Below are 10,571 nucleotides of genomic sequence, written 5' to 3'. Positions count from 1 at the left end.
AGGAAGAAGAAGAAGAGGAGGAGGAAGAAGAAGAAGAGGAGGAAGAAGAAGAAGAGGAAGAAGAAGAGGAGGAAGAAGAGGAGGAGGAGGAGGAAGAAGAAGAGGAGGAGGAAGAAGAAGAAGAGGAGGAGAAGGAAGAAGAAGAAGACGAGGAGGAGGAAGAAGACGAGGAGGAGGAGGAAGAAGAAGAGGAGGAGAAGGAAGAAGAAGAAGAAGAAGAGGAGGAGGAGGAAGAAGAAGAAGAGGAGGAGAAGGAAGAAGAAGACGAGGAGGAGGAAGAAGACGAGGAGGAGGAAGAAGAAGAGGAGGAGAAGGAAGAAGAAGAAGAGGAGGAGAAGGAAGAAGAAGAAGAGGAGGAGGAGGAGGAAGAAGAAGAAGAGGAGGAGAAGGAAGAAGAAGAAGAGGAGGAGGAAGAAGAAGAGGAGGAGAAGGAAGAAGAAGAGGAGGAGAAGGAAGAAGAAGAAGAGGAGGAGGAGGAGGAGGAGGAAGAAGAAGAAGAGGAGGAGGAGGAAGAAGAAGAAGAGGAGAAGGAAGAAGAAGATTTGGGCACATTAAAGTTAAAGCAAGCATGTAGTATTGATGAAATATGCCGTCTAGACTATGTATTATTGATGAAATTATTGTAGAAAATGTCTTCAAACTCTAATGAAGGGGATACTGGAGAGAAATGAATAACTCTTCTTCATTTCATCTATCCAGTATAAATATAATTGTTTCATGATACTTGTCTCTCACAGGTGTTTGGTGGCAAACCTTTTCTGGCCAAAGACAGCCTCCAAGCCTTAAACGACTTCTCACCCACTGCAATACCCTTCCAAACATCTGTCCCCATCTCCACTCTGATAACACAATTGTTAGACGGCCCCAACTCGGACCTAACTACTCCAGCTACTGCCATCTCAGGTTTATTCCCTGGTTTGTCTTCTAATGCTATATCTGCCACCAAATGTCAGCAAGTGTCCTTCCACTCTCTGCATCAGACAAGCAGGTCAGTTTCTAAACTGTCATAAATCCACCATTTAAAAATATAACAAAAAAACCAGTGGGAGAACATTTCCATCATCCAGGTCATTCCACGGCAGATCTAAGAGCAGCTGTTCTCAAACAAAGCTTCAAGGAGAGATTGCAATGGGAGATTGCTGAACTTGGAATTCATTCACAAGTTCAGCACAAGGGAGATGACCCTGAAGGGCCCTTCCCACTGTATGATTCCATTTGAGAACCTAAGAAACACTCCATCCTGCAAAGTCAAAGGCCTTAGATGGGTGGAGCTCTGCCTAGGATGTCCCAGTTGCCCTGTCCGAATGGCTTTTCCACTTCACAGCTCCCCAGGAGTTCCACCCAACAAAGGACAACAAAGCCCGGATTGTTCACAAAAGATCAGGCCTTTGCTGTTCTCCCAATGCTGGCACATTCCGCTGATGTCTCTTTACTAACTCGGTACAATGCAAACCACGTGCGCCTCGGGGTGTGGGGGAGCTGGGTTGATATTCCCCCTCCCGTTTGAAAGATCCGAAGGATCACATAAGTGAACGGTTTCAAAATGAGCTGAGCAAGTAAATAGCTTTATCTGTTTGGAAAAGTGCTCAGATCTAATAGCGGATTATACCAGGGACTCTGGGCCTGAAGCAGGAGGGGAGGGGGATGTGGCTCAGCAGTTAGAACATCTGCTCAGCATGCAGAAGGTCCCAGGTTCAATCCCCGTCATCTCATTCCTCATCTGAAGAAGTGTGCATGCACACGAAAGCTTACGTTCTGAATAAAACTAAGTTGATCTTAAAGGTGCAATCGACTCCTATTTTGTTCGGCATCTCCAGTTAAAAGGATCTGGTAGCAGGCAGTGTGAGAGACCTCAGCCTGAGACTCTGGGCACAGGGGGGGGCCAAACTTGCTTAACATAAGAGCCGCACAGAATAAATGTCAGCTTGTTGGAGAGCTGCAAGACATGAATGTCAGATGCTTGAGAGTCCCAAGAAAAGAAGGAAGGAAAGAAGGAAGGACGGAGGGAGGGATGAAGGGAGGGAAGGAGAAAAGAAGGGAGGGACGGAGGGAAGAAGGAAGGGACGGAGGGAGGGACGGAGGGAGGGACGGAGGGAAGAAGGAAGCAAGGGAGTGAAGAAGGAAAGGAGGAAGGGAGGGAAGAAGGAAGGGAGGGAGGGAGAGAGGGAAGAAGGGAGGGAGGGAAGAAGGGAGGGAAGAAGGAAGGGAGGGAAGAAGGAAGGGAGGGAGGGAGGGAGGGAGGGAGGGAAGAAGGAAGCAAGGGAGTGAAGAAGGAAAGGAGGGAGGGAAGAAGGAAGGGAGGGAGGAAGGAAGGAGGGACGGGAGGGAGGTAAGAAGGAAGGAAGGGAGAAAGGGAGGGAGGGAAGAAGGAAGGGAGAGAGGGAGGGGAAAAGGAAGAGAGGGAGGGAGGGAGGGAGGGAAGAAGGAAGGCAGGGATGGAGGGAGTGAGGGAAGAAGAAAGTGAGGGAGGGAAGAAGGAAGTGAGGGAGGAAACAAGGAGGGGAGGGAGGGAAGAAGGAAGCGAGGAAGGGAGGAAGGGAGGGAAGAAGGAAGCGAGGGAGGGAGGGAAGCAGGAAGGGAGGGAAGAAGGAAGGGAAGGAGGGAAGAAGGGAGGGAAGAAGGAAGGGAGGGAGGGAGGGAGGAAGTTAGGGAGGGAGGGAGGGAGGAAGGAATGGAGGGAGGAAGGGAGGGAGGAAGGAAGGGAGGAAGAAGTGGAGGGAGGAAAGGGAAGAAGGAAGGGAGGGAGGGAGGAAGGGAGGGAGGGAGGAAGGAGTGGAGGGAGGGAGGGAGGAAGGGAGGGAGGGAAGAAGGAAGGAAGGGAGGGAGGAAGTTAGGGAGGGAGGAAGGAAGGAATGGAGGGAGGGAGGGAGGAAGGAAGGGAGGAAGAAGTGGAGGGAGGAAAGAGAAGAAGGAGGGGAGGGAGTGTCACGGCTGGGGCCGGGTCAGGCAAAGTCCAGAGGCAGTCCGAGGTCTGTAGCCAGTAAGCAGGAGGGTCCGAGGCGCCAAATCCGAATCACTGTAGAAGTATCGCAGGTCTGAGGTCCAGAAGCCGAGGTCAGGGAGTCCAGAAGTCCAAAGCCAAAGTCAGGGAGTCAGGAACCAAAGTCAAGCCGGAGTGGATGCTAGAATGTCAGGGAGATGACTAGTTGCTTCCACAAAGCTTCCTCCCAAAGCCTACAGCTATATAGCCCTCTGCTGGCTGTTGCCCGTTTGGGCTAATTGCTGGCTCAGGGAGGCAGCCAGGATCCTGTTACCACTCAAGCATCCTTGCTCTTAGAAGGGCCAGAATCCTCTCAGAACTCAGGGCTCAGGGAGCGTCTTGCTTGTGAGCGTGCCGCCCTCCTCCGATCCCTGAGGTCCTGCCGGAGGCGGTCACGCACACGAGCCACCCGAGAGGGCGAGGCAGGGGGGCTGGGATCTTCTCCAGCAGGAGGCAGGGGCACTGGTGCAGGTGGCAGGGGCACAGTTTCCTCATCAGACTCAACCTCCTCTGAAGGGTCCCCAGCACCCATGACACTATCCCCCCCCCAGGGCCCCCCTCCGTCGAGGGACCTGGAAGGTCGGGGTGGTCGTTGTGGAACTGGTGCACCAAGTCCGGGGCATGAAGATTGTCCTCGGGCTCCCAAGACCGGTCTTCTGGGCCGTATCCCTCCCAGTCCACCAGGTACTGGAGGCCTCCACGATGGTACCGGGAGTCCAGGATCTGGCGCACCTCATATTCTTCCTCGTCATCCACCAACACTGGTGGTGGCGGCGGTGGGGAAGGAGTCCGAGCTGGGTCAGGGGGTGCAGCCGGAACAAGGAGGGAGCGATGAAACACGGGGTGAATGCGGAGGTGGGGTGGCAACTGGAGCCTGAAGGCGACGGGGTTTATTTGTTCAACGACGGGGTAGGGTCCAATGAACCGTGCATCCAGCTTGTGAGACCGACCAGGCCGGCGCAGGTAGCGAGTTGAGAGCCACACCTGATCCCCCGGCTGCACTGGAGGGCCTTCTTGCCTCTTTCGGTCCGCAGCCCGTTTATATGCCTCCTTGGCTTGCTGTAGCTGCTCTCGGAGCAAGTCTTGGCTGGCACGGAGTTCTTGCAGGTAGGCATCGACGGCGGGGACATTCGTGGGTGGTAGGATCGCTGGGAAGAACCGAGGGTGGTACCCGTAGGTTGCAGCAAACGGGGTCATTTGGGTGGATGAATGGACCGCGTTGTTGTATGCAAACTCCGCTAGGGGCAATAGAGTGGTCCAGTCATCCTGCTGGTAACAGGTGTAACAGCGGAGATATTGCTCTAGCGTGGCATTGGTGCGCTCTGTCTGGCCATCTGTCTGTGGGTGGTAGGCCGAGGACAGGTGCACTCGAGTACCCAGGCTGGAATGGAGGGCTTGCCAGAACCGAGAGGAGAACTGAGGGCCCCGATCGGAGATCAGATGGGCTGGGAGTCCATGCAGACGAAAGATGTGTTGCAGGTAAAGCTGGGCCGTCTCCTGAGCTGTGGGGAGTTTCGGGCACGGAACAAAGTGGGCCATCTTGGTAAATAGGTCAACGACCACCCAGATACAAGTCTGACCCTTGGAGCATGGAAGTTCCGTGATGAAGTCCATCGAGATGGTATCCCAGGGTCCTGAAGATGTGGGCAAGGGCTGCAGCAACCCTGAGGGTTTGGCTGGGATGTCTTTGGCCCGTCGGCAGACGTCACAGGAGCTGACATAGCGGGCAACATCAGCGCGAACTCGTGGCCACCAGAATTCCCTTGTCAGCAAGTGGGTGGTCCTTATGCTGTCCAAAGTGCCCGGCGGGTAACGAGTCGTGGGTCAGGCGTAGCACTTCTGCCCGCAAGGGCCCGGGCGGCACATAGAGGCGTTCGCGGTGTAGCAAGAGGCCGCCTCGAGTCGTGAACTCCCCTGTTGGGTCATCTTGGAGAGCCTGGAGGTGTTGCTGGACCCAGGGATCATTGGCCTGGCTAGCCCGAATGTCCTCCACGAGTGCTGGTGAAGCGGAGGTGGGCTGCAAATACTGAGGGCGGCAGGATTGGAGCAGCGGGCGCGGTCTCAGTTGAGGCAGGGGCGTATTCCGGTTTCCGGGAGAGCGCATCTGCTTTCCGGTTCTGGGTATGGGGGATGTAGGAGATCCGGAAGTCGAAGCGAGAGAAGAATAGGAACCACCGGATCTGGCGCTGGTTGAGACGGCGGGTGGTCTGGAGGTGTTCCAAGTTCCGGTGATCGGTGAGCACTTGAACAGGGTGGCGAGCCCCTTCGAGGTAATGTCGCCAAACCTCAAACGCCGCCTTGATCGCGAGCAACTCCCTCTCCCAGATGTATAGTTCCTCTCTGCAGCAGTGAGCTGCCGCGAGTAATAGGCGCAGGGCTGTAGTGGCTGGGACGGCTCCTCGCGCTGGGACAGCACTGCTCCCAGGGCCACGTTGGAGGCATCAGCTTCCACTGTAAAGGGAAGCTGGGGGTCAGGGTATCTCAGGAGTGGCCCGGTGGCAAAGCGAGTCTTCAGGGTGGAGAAGGCGTTATCGGCCTCTGGGGACCAGCAGAAGGGTTCTTTGGGGCGGAGTAGTTGAGTCAGGGGTGTGGTCAGGGATGCGTAGGCCGGGATGAATTGCCGATAGTAGTTGGCAAAACCGAGGAACCGCTGCAGGTCTTTGCGATTCTGAGGAGCCTGCCAGGTCAGGACCGCTTCTACTTTTTTCGGGGTCCATGAGGATCCCCTGCGGTGACACGATGTGCCCAAGGAACTCGACGGAGCGCAGGTCGAAGTCGCACTTCTCCAGCTTGGCGTAGAGACCATGGGCTCGTAGGCGCTGCAGGACCTGGCGGACGTGCTCGGCGTGCTGGGCAGGATTGTGGGAGTAAATTAGGATGTCATCCAGGTATATGATCGTGAAGCGGTCGAGCAGGTCCCGGAATATGTCATTCATGAACCTCTGGAAGACAGCGGGGGCATTGGTCAGTCCGAAGGGCATTACCAGGTGCTCGTACTGCCCGTATCGGGTCCCAAACGTGGTCTTCCATTCGTCTCCGGGCCGTATGCGCACCAAATTGTACGCTCCACGGAGGTCCAGCTTGGTGTAGATTTGGGCCCCCTTTAGGCGATCCAAGAGTTCAGGGATCAGTGGTAGAGGGTACCGGTCGCGGATGGTGATCTTGTTCAGGGCCCGGTAGTCATTGCACAGCCGGAGCTCCCCACTTTTCTTCTTCACGAAGAGCACTGGAGCAGATAGGGGAGAGGTTGAGGGTCGGATGAATCCGCGTTTCAGGTTCTTGTCCAGGAAGTCTCGCAGAGCTGCCAACTCCGGCTCCGACATTGGGTACAGACGCCCCACCGGGAGTGGTGCCCCAGGTACCAAATCAATGGCACAGTCGTAGGGCCGGTGAGGGGGAAGCTGATCAGCTCCTGTCTCTTCGAAGACATCAGCAAAGTCCACATACTTCTGAGGGAGCTGAGGACCACCACTCGGGATGCCAGCTGCTAGAGTGGTGGGAGGAGTCAGATGGGGGCATGGGTCTCGGAAGCGTAGTTCCTGCTGGGCCCAGTCCACGATGGGGTTGTGCAGCTTCAGCCAGGAAAGGCCTAGAATCAGCGGGAAGCGAGGCATGCGGGCGACATCAAACCGCAGCTGTTCTTGGTGCTGCTGGACGTGGAAGGTGATGGGACAGGTCTCCTGGGTGACGGGGCCAGAACGGAGGAGGCGCCCCGTCAATAGCCTCCACCAGCGACGGAATCCCTTTTGTCTGCACAGGGATCTGGTGCTGCTTCACAAAGGCGGCATCTATAAAACAGTGGGCCGCTCCCGAGTCCAGCATGGCATACACGAACAGCCAGCGTTCATCAGGCAGACGGAGTTTGGACTGGTAGCAGGAATGGCCCTGGGGTATCAGCCCGCTGTTCGGAGGACCCAGCTAGTCGCCCCAGGCTGGGGGGTCCACTTACGCCTGGGGGCTGCCCTTTTGGCGGCGGGTGGCAGCGAAGGTCCAGGTATCCGATGCTTAGCAGGGCAGCCAGAGGCATAGTGGCCTGCCGTGCCGCAGTAGAGGCACAGATTCTGCGTGCGGCGTCTGGTCTTTTCCTCTGGGGTCAGGCGGGGTCGAGCAGCTCCAAGCTGCATAGGCTCATCCTTGGTGCTGGTACTAGCTGGGGACGGGCGAGGAGCCAGGTAGCACGGCGCAGGGAGCTGGCGCCCTCTGGTCTTGCTTGGCGGCGACTTTCCAGGCGGCCATCGATGCGGAGGCAGAGGGTGATAAGTTCTTGGAGCGTGAGTGGCTGCTCCACCCTGGCCAGTTCATCCAGGACCTCCTCTGCCAACCCCTCAGTAAACTGGTCCATCTGGGCAGCCTCATTCCACGCCAAGTCCTGGGTCAGGAGCTTGAATTCAGTGGCATATTGAGCCACCGAGGAGTTGCCTTGTCTCAGTGCCCTGATCTTCCGGTTGGCTGTGGCTGCTTGGACTGGGTTTGAGAAAGCAGCAGACAGGTGGGCCTCAAACCCCTGGTAATCAGTCAGTAGGGGAGAGGACGCGACCAGTAAGGGTGTGGCCCATTTGGCCGCCTGCCCCTTTAACAGACTGATGACGAAACACACCTTGGTTTTGTCATTGAGGAAGTCCCGTGCTCTCAGTTCAAAGTACAGCCGACACTGTGCTAGGAAGGCAGGAAATTCTTCCACGGCACCCCCAAATCTGTCAGGTGGGGGAACTGGGCACTTGGCTGGAGCACTGGCCGCAGGTTGTTGCTGCAAGTGCACTACTGCCTGTGTTAGCTGCTGTACCTGGGCTTGGAGCGCAGCCAGTAGTTCTGTGGTTTCACTTGCTTCAGCATCCATCCTGTGGAGTGGGTGTTTGTCGGTGGAAGCAATCTGTCACGGCTGGGGCCGGGTCAGGCAAAGTCCAGAGGCAGTCCGAGGTCTGTAGCCAGTAAGCAGGAGGGTCCGAGGCGCCAAATCCGAATCACTGTAGAAGTATCGCAGGTCTGAGGTCCAGAAGCCGAGGTCAGGGAGTCCAGAAGTCCAAAGCCAAAGTCAGGGAGTCAGGAACCAAAGTCAAGCCGGAGTGGATGCTAGAATGTCAGGGAGATGACTAGTTGCTTCCACAAAGCTTCCTCCCAAAGCCTACAGCTATATAGCCCTCTGCTGGCTGTTGCCCGTTTGGGCTAATTGCTGGCTCAGGGAGGCAGCCAGGATCCTGTTACCACTCAAGCATCCTTGCTCTTAGAAGGGCCAGAATCCTCTCAGAACTCAGGGCTCAGGGAGCGTCTTGCTTGTGAGCGTGCCGCCCTCCTCCGATCCCTGAGGTCCTGCCGGAGGCGGTCACGCACACGAGCCACCCGAGAGGGCGAGGCAGGGGGGCTGGGATCTTCTCCAGCAGGAGGCAGGGGCACTGGTGCAGGTGGCAGGGGCACAGTTTCCTCATCAGACTCAACCTCCTCTGAAGGGTCCCCAGCACCCATGACAGGGAGGAAGGAAGGGAGGGAGGAAGGAATGGAGGGAGGGAGGGAGGGAGGGAGGAAGGAAGGAATGGGGGAGGAAGGGAGGGAGGAAGAAGTGGAGGGAGGAAAGGGAAGAAGGAAGGGAGGGAGGGAGGGAGGAAGGAATGGAGGGAGGGAGGGAAGAAGGAAGGGAGGGAGGGCGGGAGGGAGTGAGGGAAGAAGGAGGGAGGGAGGGAAGAAGTAAGCGAAGGAGGGAAGAAGGGAGGGAGGGAAGGAAGGAAAATAGATGGGAGAGGTGGAAAGAAAGCAACTAAATGCTACTGGTTGGCTTGGAGAAGAGATTTAAAGAGAGAAATGCTTTCTCCAAGGCAGCTGATGCGGTGGTTTGGGCTTTGAGAGCCACACAATATGTGTGAAAGAGCCACATATGGCTCCTGAGCCGCAGATTGGCCACCCCTGGTAAAAGGTATTGTAAAGATCACTGAGGCAATGTGCATTAAGTGTTCTGAACAGACTCTGCAGCACTTCATGGCTACTAAAATCATGGCTTGTCATTTTCCACGGCTGTACAGTATAGGTAACCAGAATACGTAACACAGCGGATGGTAGGTGAGGGAAATGTACCGGAGTTATGCCACTTCTGGACTACAGGTGGCGCTATTGGGCAACTTAAGGACACTCCTTGGTTTTGCCGACAGTGCCAATATGGCCATTTGGACAGAATTGAAGCTTATTCAGGGAGAGGGGGAGAGAAGTCTGGGGCATTTCCAGAATCACAGTGCTGGACATGATGTTCTGGGAAAACTCTGGACAGTTCACACTCTAATCAAATCTTTCTCAGTCTTCTTTTTTTTTTTTGAGGGGGAGACTCTTGATCAAATATTTTCCTTTGTGCTCTGGACTGTCTCAGAGATTTTTATCATCCCAAGTCGCTTGTCACAACTCACCAGTCCTTCAAGGCAGATATCTGGGCCAAATCGCCCTGTTACTTTGACTTTTCAGCATGGAAGCTCTGAGAATCATAGAGTTGGAAGGGGGTTAGTCCAACCCCCTGCACAATGCAGGAAACTCACAAATACCTCCCCCTAAATTCACAGGATCTTCATTGCTCTCAGATGGCCATCTAGCCTCTGTTTAAAAACCTCCAAGGAAAGAGAGCCCACCACCTCCTGAGGAAGCCTGTTCCACTTAGGAACTGCTGTCAGGAAGTTCTCCCTAACGTTGAGCTGGAAACTCTTCTGATTTAATTTCAACCCTTTGGTTCTGGTCCTACCTTCTGGGGCCACAGGAAACAATTCCACACCATCCTCTGGATGACAGCCCTTCAAGTTCTTAAAGATGGTGATCCTATCACCTCTCAGTTGTCTCCTCTCCAGGCTAAACATCTCCAGCTCCTTCAACCTTTCCTCATAGGACTTCATCTCCAGACCCCTAACCATCTTCGTCGCCTTCCTCTGGACCCATTGCAGCTTGCCTATATCCTTCTTAAAATGTGGTGCCCAAAACTGAACACAATACTCCAGGTGAGGTCTTACCAGAGCAGACTAAAGTGATACCATCACTTCATGTGATCTGGACACTACACTTCTGTTAATGAGTTCTGCTAATGAGTTTCTTATTTATTTATTTATTTGATTTGATTTATATCCCGCCCTCCCCACCAAAGCAGGCTCTTCTTTCTGTGCCAAAAAACCCCCTAAACCAGTCACATCATCTTCCTACTATTCAGGGAGTGTTTTTGTTTGGTTTGCCTCAAATATTGCCTCAAAAATTGATTTCTACTTCACCATAGCTTCCTGGCTATTCAGTCAGGTTTTCTGCCCAGTGACAATGGCACTCATCTCTCATCTTCTGCCTGCCTACATTTCTTCTTAATTCCAGGTCTGGCAGCTTTTTAAAAATGTTGTTTCCAGAGTGTGGGTTGCTGGACACGCAAATAGGTCTGAACTATGGATGCAGATTGAGTCAGGTCACAAAAAACATTGCAGGAAGGAAGGAAGGAAGGAAGGAAGGAAGGAAGGAAGGAAGGAAGGAAGGAAGGAAGGAAGGAAGGAAGGAAGGAGCTCCTGATGGCACTTGGGGTTTTTTGGCCACTGATGCACTGATGGTTTTTTTGGATCTGATGGACTGGTGGACCTCGTGATGGCACTTT

The sequence above is a fragment of the Heteronotia binoei genome, chromosome 20 (assembly GCF_032191835.1).
Source record: "Heteronotia binoei isolate CCM8104 ecotype False Entrance Well chromosome 20, APGP_CSIRO_Hbin_v1, whole genome shotgun sequence".
Classification (NCBI taxonomy): Eukaryota; Metazoa; Chordata; class Lepidosauria; order Squamata; family Gekkonidae; genus Heteronotia; species Heteronotia binoei.
The sequence above is the reverse complement of the archived record's forward strand: the minus strand, read 5'-3'. Positions refer to the sequence as shown.